This window comes from Peromyscus eremicus, chromosome 15 (assembly GCF_949786415.1).
Source record: "Peromyscus eremicus chromosome 15, PerEre_H2_v1, whole genome shotgun sequence".
Lineage (NCBI taxonomy): Eukaryota > Metazoa > Chordata > Mammalia > Rodentia > Cricetidae > Peromyscus > Peromyscus eremicus.
In genome coordinates this window covers 40,631,268-40,639,712 of record NC_081431.1, presented here as the reverse complement: position 1 = coordinate 40,639,712, position 8,445 = coordinate 40,631,268, and the positions used below count along the sequence as shown (strand labels likewise).

At 42.8% G+C, this 8,445-nt stretch overlaps 1 non-coding gene across 1 annotated transcript; it reads right to left on the bottom strand.

Moving 5' to 3' along the window:
* Window positions 1–7,045: 7,045 nt before the first annotated feature.
* LOC131925928 (U6 spliceosomal RNA) lies at window positions 7,046–7,152 on the bottom strand. The gene has a single exon (XR_009383418.1). It is a non-coding gene; the product is annotated as a U6 spliceosomal RNA (small nuclear RNA).
* Between the last annotated feature and the right edge of the window lie 1,293 nt (window positions 7,153–8,445).

Here is an 8,445-nt window from a genome sequence, read left to right as displayed (position 1 = left end):
GTTCTGCATCCATATGACTCCCACCCCTCCCCTACATGACTCCAGCTCCTCACATGTTCCACTTCCCAAATGCACGATCTCTTCTTTAATGATTACTGTTACATATAAATATGCACATGTGTATATAACCTACTGAGAAGACATATTTTTTAAATCCTTATAAACTAGGGCTCTCATTGTTACTTTTTTTTTTGTTTTGCTTAAAGTCTTCTTATAAATAGGAACAAAATCACAAGAGATCCTGAGTAAAATGAAAAGTTTCGAAGGAGTCAGGGTGCACAGAAGAGGATAAGGGGGTGGGGTGCATGTGATGAAGTACGTTATGTACCTGTATAAAGATGTATAGTGAAACCCATTATTATGTATAATCATTGATGCTAATAAAACATTGAGTTAACAACAACAAATGGTTTTAGGTCTTTGCCCATGAACAGTACATTTCTAAATGATATCCAATCTATTTTCTGCTGTGATAATATTGCCACTGCATAATGCTTCCATCGCCTTGAAAAAGACAAGCGCAGAGCTTTGGGCCAGGCGCATGGTCCACAGTTCCTGTGGAGAGAAAAGCAGTGTGAGATTAGTATGTCTGTGGACTCACTGAAGTGAGGTTCTTACAGGACGGGGCTCTCTCACGTCTCTCCCAGCCTTACAAGTCAGAAGTTTGGGATTTTAACTTTGCAGAGAGCAAGCTTAGCTCTTTGGGGCCAGTTTTACTTTTTCCAGGACTGATTTGGCTCTTCTAGACCCCATCACTGGCGTTGCAAGCCCACCCTCTCCTTCTAGGGACTTAATGGTCCAGGATGTAGAGTGCACATAGCCCACATGGACAGCATGCCAAAACAAATCCCTCTGAAACTCCATCCCCTGCTCTGGGTGAGGGCCCCGCCTGGCACGGACTTCTGAGAAGCTGAGCAGGGGCCATGTGATTTTCTGTACCAGGATTAGCTAAGAATAATACAGAGCCATTGTAAACACACTTAAGAATATGGGGGAGCATGCTGAAGTTTGCAGTTGTAACTGGTCAAGCAATGGGGGTAAAGAGAGAGGGGATGTAGTTATTAAATATGTTAGCTTATAATTTAGACCTTAGTCATATTAGTGGGGGTGAACAGCTATGCTGAGTTTTTCTAAGCAATTGTCAAGCAGGGAAGTGTCATTTATCTCTTTTTATTAACTATTATTTGTTTATTTTTATGTGTATGGATGTTTTGCTTCTATGTATGTATGTATGCATGTATGTATGTATGTATGCATGTATGTATGTATATATGTATGTATGTATGTGTACCATGTGGGTGCAGTGCCCAAGGAGGCGGAAGAGACCATTGGATCCACTGTAGCTGAGTTGCAGATGGTTGTGAGCCACCCTATGAGTTTTGGGAACTGAACCCAGGTCTTCTGGAAGATCAATCAATTAATCACTGAGCAATTGCTCCATCTCCAGAAAGTGTCATTTCTTGGTCATAAAAAGCAAACCTGGACTAGAAAGTGGTGACTTCTCTGTAGCACAAAACTTAGTCTTATTAATAAAATCAAACCTGAGGCCAGTTATTGGGGTGAATGCTGGAAGATCAGAGAAGCAGAACAAGCCACAGCCACCTCGCCTCACCAATTCCTCAGCTGATCCTGTTTCCTCAGACTGGAAGCTTCTGAGTCCTTATCCAAATGGATTTCAGCTGAACTGCTTCTCGAAAGCCTGAAAGCTTAACCAGCCAAAAGCTTCTAGTTTCTGGTCTTCACGCCTTATATACCTTTCTGTTTTCAGCCATCACTCTCCCTGGGATTACAGGCGTGAGTCACCATGCTTGGCTGTATCCTTGAACACACAGAGATTCAGACGGATCTCTGCCTCTGGAATGCTAGGATTAAAGGCGTGTGCCACCACTGCCTAACCTCTATGTTTAATATTGTGGCTGTTCTGTTCTGTGACCCCAGATAAGTTTATTAGCGTGTACAATATTTCGGGGAACACAATACCACCACATTACAATACCACCACACTTCTCCCTCTGTTTCTTGAGGTCACCAAGTCCTCAAGAAAGCACAGTAAAAAAAAGTGGCCAAGGGTTGGGAGAGGGAGGGGGTGGGGGAGGGGACAGGGGAGGAGGAGAGGGAGGGGGAGGGGGCTCCTCTTTGTGTCTTTGCTGTCATGCTCTTTCACTTTTATTTTAAAATTCGTTTATTAAGGCACAGTTTGTTAAACTGCAAAGTTAAGATTATTTATAATAATATAAAACCAACAGTGGGCCAGACTTTATGGGTCTAGGTGGGCTATGGACATGCCAGGTGGGGTCATCACAGCTGGCTCAGCTGTAATCCAGTTACAGCACAGCCTTGCTCTCCCTAACACATGGCTACTGCTCACACTGTTCTGATAATTCTGCTCCAGCCTCCTTTGCTCTACTAGGTCTACAGATCGGGTGAAGCCCCCATGAAATGCCACTGTTCCATTGGTGAATCTGGGTCTTCATAGCAAAAATGGTTTGAATCTATTATGGTCTTAGTGCGATGTTATTAATTTGGACCATGTGTTCTCAACTGTTATCTTTTCTCATTTACAGTTGTTCGTACTCAGATGGTCTTTTTTGACAATCTAGCACCTGTCTATCATAATCCCCTGATTGCCTCCAATGCCTTCACATCAGCAATGGTAGAAACTCTAAGCTCCTCTATAGCCCCAAGTTCAGCCAGAAGCAGTCAAATTGACTTGACGTCATCTCTTAAGTGATTTTAGGTTTCTACTCTTGAGAGAAGAACGTTAGGTAGCTAGGATGATATCAGCAGGCTTGGAAGCCATTGACGACAGACCTTCCTCCTCCAAAATCTCTAACGCCAGAGACTGTCCTGAGACCGCGTGAGGACACTGCTCTTGTTTAGCTGAGAAAACGACAACTATGCCTTCACCTAACTAATAACACAGAAGTCAGGGTGTCAACCAGGGCCATAGCACTTTGTAAACTCCTTCACTTTGGTTGAACGGTGACAGTCCCAGTAATAACAGGAATTTGTTCCTAGAAGTAAGTTAACTCACTTCTCTAGATTCTTGATTTCTCTGCCCAAGGAACCCCAGGAAAGATGTTTATTGGTCATCTAACATTCCTTAATTGACTCCTCACTGTGTGTTCCTAGCAATGACCAACTGTAAGCCAGAAAGGAAAGTTTGCAACTTTCTGCCCAACACCCCTTTTGCCCTACAACTGCCCAGCTTGTTAATAGAATGCAGGCTGACTCTTGCAGATACCTCCCTCTGCAGGTCCCCCACAAATAAAGGCCTGCACCGTCGTCATTAAATAACTCATTTTCGTCTGCCTTTCCTTCGTACTGACATTTCACAGTTGATAAGTAATAGTATATATTTAGATGCACTGTAGAAGTCTTATAAAATTGAATTGCAAGGATGCTGATGACAGTCATAGTGACCATGTAACAACATGACACTTTCACCTTCAGTATTCAGCCTTTTCTTTATATAGGCAAGTGGAAGGTTTTGAATGCACAAATATGTGGTCTTGAGATGAAGACTTTTTAAAATTAATGTTCAAGGTTAAAAAAAGTAATAGCATTCATCATGAGGTCTTCATACATGAGTCCTTATATATTGCTCTTATTCACACCCCGCCCCCAACACACACACACACACACACACACACACACACACACACACACACACACACACGCTGCCCAAGATGCAGATTCATGATTCTAGGAAAGGAATATTATGTAGTTTTAGAGACACCCATGGGAATTTAAAGGACAGTCTGGTTGGGAAACTATTGAAAGGATCTTGACCTTTTACCATTAGATCTTAGCCCCACGGAAGAATATTCACTATGTATATATATATATGTATGTGTGGAGGGGCATGCTAAAAGGATCATAAATAAGAGCTCTGCATGAGTCAGGTAAATTAAAGACTGTTATCAATGACAGCCCGTGAGTCTCTGTACTCTGAAAGCTCCTTTTAAAATATATTATTGAATAAAAATCCACATTTCAAATGTAGATGTCCAATTGTTTGTTGATAATTGGTCTATAAAAGTAAGATTACTGTTTTATGCTGCCTTTCACTGTAACTCTATAAACGAGAATTATTGAGTGTGTCAAACAGAAAAAAAAATTGCTCCATTTTATTGACACTTGTACAGAGGGCCTTTAAGACACCTGGGACTTCATGTTGCTCCAAAGCTGTGACCAAAGTATTTTAATAACTTTCAAGTTTATTTTTAATTAAATTACCTGAGAAATTTTCAACTTTAAAGTGAGTGTAATAGAGACTAGGATTAAAAGTCCGTGCCACTGAGCATAATAATCTGAATTCCTTCCTTGGGACTTTCCCATGGTGGAAGTAGAGGATCTATATTCCCAGAAGTTATTCTCTGACCTCCCCATGTGCACTGTGACACACACAAATAAACATAATAATTTTTAAATGGGTATAATAATAATAATTATTTTAATAACTTGAAAAGCACTTGTGATGCTAAATTAAATAAAAGCATTTTTTCAAAGCACTAAAACATTTGTCTGCATTTATATCACTTGCTCTCTGTGTTTCATTCATTCCCCATGTATTTTGACCCATGGGTCTCAATCCTATTTCACAAAGGGAAAATTTAGCAAATTATTATTATCTTCATTACTAACATCCATATTTTTTTTTATTTTGGTTACCATTCTTATCTCAGTAGCAAGATGATTGCAGAAATGTCAACAAAGTGGCCTCAGCCAAGTGACTCAGACAAATAATCTCCAAAGGGTTCTCTCTTTCCCAGGGTATTCAACTGTATTCTGTCTAGCCTCATCTTTGTTCTCCTATTAAAAATTTCCACTTCCAGGGCCCAAGGAAAATGTAGTCACTTCATTACACAGCATCCCAGCAACGGAGAAGTCACTGGTGTGGGCATGAATGAGAAGTGGTTATGAACACAGTGTGCGAACTGTGAAGCACTAAACACATGTGGGTGATGCCCATGTTGGTGGTGATGGTGATGACAATGTCAGTGATAGTGATCCAGAGCAGTCTCCTAACCCCAGATAAACAGGAAAGACCATGAACTACCGGCCCCTACCTGAGTAGGAGATGTACTAAAGGAGCCAGGGCAGCCCTGAGTGAATATCCCACAAAGAGAAGCCAAGACTGGCTGATTAGAATGCTCATGGTTCCCTGTCACGCCTGTCAAATCTGAGAGCTACAAAGAGCTCTGCCTCTCTGGCACCCTTTGTTTTAGCTGCCTCACTCCCAGCCTGGTATGCATCCTCTCTTGTGTACATTCCTCTTCCCACTCCATCTGGGGGGCTTCCATTCTCTAGATAATAGGCTAGGTGTCGGCATTGGTCAGTGGGATGTGCAGAAAGGCAGGTCAGGATGGCGAGGAAGGATGTTCACAGTCCCCCATTTGGTTTGAATGCTTTGAATATATTTCCCCAAAGTCATGTGCCGTTGATGTGGTCCTCAGCATGGTGAGGTCTACCGAGAGTAGTCTGCATCCTGAGGGCATCACCCTCTTGAATGCTGTTACTGCAGAAGGTGAGTTCTTATAAAAGCGATAGTGTTTAATCTCGCTCATCTCTTCTTTTCCTTTTGCCCTTCAGCCTTCCACCCTAGGATGGCCAGTAAGGCCATTGCCTGGTATCAATGCCTGGGCCTTGGGCCTTCATTCTCTAGAACTGTGAGGGGGAAAAAAGACAGTCTCATCATAAATCACCCACCCTCAGGTATTCTAGTTCGGCTCTACAAAACCAAGGAAGACACTCCGGAGAACTCTATGGCGTACCCCTTACAGCCCACTGACTGCCCACTCTGTGTTGGCTGAGTTCTTGGGAGACAGTTGTCTACTTGGGAGGATACCTGGGCTTGTTCTGAATCAGCAATTGACTTTATGTGTGACTGTGCTACGTCAGTCTTGTTTCTTGTGTGGCAACTGGGATTAACCGTACCTACACTGTCTTCCAGAAGTTATAACTCTGCAGGCTGAAGCTTAGCTACGTTGCTTTAGGGACATTTTTTTTTTTTTTTTTTTTTTTTTTTTTTTTTTGGTTTTTCGAGACAGGGTTTCTCTGTGTAGCTTTGCGCCTTTCCTGGAACTCACTTGGTAGACCAGGCTGGCCTTGAACTCACAGAGATCCACCTGGCTCTGCCTCCCGAGTGCTGGGATTAAAGGCGTGCGCCACCACCGCCCGGCCTTTAGGGACATTTTTAAAAATGTCCCTAAAGACATTCTCACTGCTCGTTTCCTGTTGCTTTCCTAAAATGTCAGTCTAACTCAAAAGTTCAGTAAGAGTTACCCTATGGATGGAATGCCCCAGGACTGTTCACTCCTTTAGCAAATATTTCAGTGCTTACTAATCACCAGGTGATGTGCTTGGCTCTGGTGCTCTGGAGGAGACAGAGAAGGTGACATAATAGAGGAAATGAGTTTCTGCATTGTTTGGAGAGCGTACTTAGTAAAGCACCCTTATGAGTACCTGCAGGTACTCCAGGTACTCAGCATGGGCAGTTGTAATCCCATTTTGGTGGGAAGATTAAAAGAAAAAATAAAGAGAAACAAAAAGACATCACAGGGAAACAGGCACTGGGGAAATTTGGTTTTAAAACAAAACAAAACAACAAAACAAAATGCAAATATTTACTAACATTCCAAAGAAGTCCTTTTTGTTGTTATTCTTCTGCAAAAAGAGGTGGGGAGAAGAAAGCATTTTGCTATTTTAAATATACGAAGATGTACCCAAAATGATATGAATATATATAAGGTCAAGAGAGCAAATACCTGCCTGCCAGATCCTAGGCTAATGAATTCTCTTTATGTTTAACCGTGGTCTTCAGTTCTTCCATCAGCCTGAAAATGCCCTTGATTTCTACAAATCCTGCTGTGCTGCAGATTGAGATTTCACTCTTCCTCCCTCAAACTCCAACTCCCATTATTTCCATGTAGATACGGCCCAAACCTCACTCTCTCTCTCTCTTGTGTGTACGTATGTGTGTGCCTACATGTGTCGAGATCCATGCCATGCGTCCTTTTCTATTCCTCTCCACCTTTTTCTTTTTCATGGGGGACAATTTATAAATGTGTGTGTCATCTTTGAGCAGGAGACATGTTAATACTCTCTGTATTGTCCCATATTAGTATTATGCGCTGCCAAAATGAGCACTGCTTATTTTTTTAATTAAAATGTATTATTAGTATGTTATGGGGGAGCACGTGTGTGCTGCGGCATGGATGTGGGGGTCAGAGGACAACCTTCGGCAGCTGGTTCTCCTCTTCCACCTTGTTGAGGCTCTCTAGCTGTTGCTGCCTGCTGTAGCTACATACACCAGGCTAGCTGGCCCACGTGCCTCCTCTCAATTCTCCTGTCTCCACCTCCCATCTCCATACGAGTGCTGGGATTACAGATGCACACTACCACATCTGGCTTTTTAAAACCTTGTTTTTTTGAGATAGAATTCAGGTGTGTGCAGCAAATCCTTTTACCTGCTGGACCATCTCCCCAGCAGCACCTCCTAACACTGCGTTATTATTATTTTTGGAGACAGTGTCTCTCATTGACCCTGGAGCTTGTCATTTCAGCTCAGCTAGCAGGCCAGTGAGGTCTGCTCCCCAGCCACTTGTCGGCACCCACAAGCTTGTGTTAAAGTTTGCTGTTTGCTGGCGATCACGCACCCACACTTGTACAGCAAGAACTTCGCACACTAAGCCTTTTCCCCCAGCCCCTTATTAACATTTTAAAGTATAAAATCAGGTAAAGTTTAGCAGCTCAAAACTAAAGAGAGATCTAAGAGAATGCTTTGCGATCTGCTGTAAGACCGAACATTCTCTTGTGTGTTTCTACAGCTTTGAAGGGCTGAGCTCTCACGGGGTTGCTTGCCCCCCCTTGAAAGGGGGTGGGGGTGGGGGGAGAAGGCTTTTGCTCTCTCTCAGCCCTGCACGCTCACTACAGAGTTGTAGCCCAGAAGAGTCTGTTTCTCATGTGGTCAGTGTGGCCTCCCACAGGAAGCTCCAGCTTTGAAGAGGCAGGCTCTCACATGAGACCATGCCGGAGGGACATTGTGTTCCTCTCCTCTTCTGGAGCATGGCCTGATAAAAGGCTATCATCTCTCTCCTCCAGTTAAGAGCTGGTGGATAAGGGGTCAGTTTGTTTCACCTTGGGGAAGCTAGAGGTAACAGATTGCAACATTAAACAACAGAACCACATGGCTTCAGATTTCCTCAGGTGACCGCAAGAGTAAATAAACAGAATGGGCAGAGAAGATGTTTTCTTTTATTCAAACAAACAACCAGACAAACAAACAAAACAAAACAAAACAAAAACAACTAACAAGCAACAGCTCCTGTAAGACCCAAACAAACAAACCACTTATTGATGTGTGTGACACACACACACACACACACACACACACACACACAGATATAGATAGATAGATAGATAGATAGATAGATAGATAGA